This window comes from Myiozetetes cayanensis, unplaced genomic scaffold (genome assembly GCF_022539395.1).
Source record: "Myiozetetes cayanensis isolate MyiCay16 unplaced genomic scaffold, myiCay2020 scf2-11, whole genome shotgun sequence".
NCBI lineage: Eukaryota > Metazoa > Chordata > Aves > Passeriformes > Tyrannidae > Myiozetetes > Myiozetetes cayanensis.
This window is the reverse complement of record NW_026087411.1, coordinates 14,467,189-14,467,456: the sequence shown is the minus strand read 5'-3', so window position 1 is coordinate 14,467,456 and position 268 is coordinate 14,467,189.

The window sequence follows — 268 nt, the reverse complement described above, 5'->3', positions numbered from 1 at the left end:
CCTCCGCGCCGGCCCCGCGGGTTCCGGGCCTCCCACCGCCCTGTCTCCGCCCCTCGCTCCTCTCCTGCTGCAGCCGCAGCGCTCCTGACACCGAACGGGGAAAGCTCTCACTTTTCACGCCGCGGTCCGTTATTTGTAGTAAACACCCAATCTGTCCAGAGCGCGTATTTAGCAGTAGTGCCTTGTGGCAGGCAAGATGGGGCTCCAGCAGTAAAGAGGGGGCCGCTCCTTCCCCGTTGTCATACGAGTTCGGGAGGTGTCGGGAGCG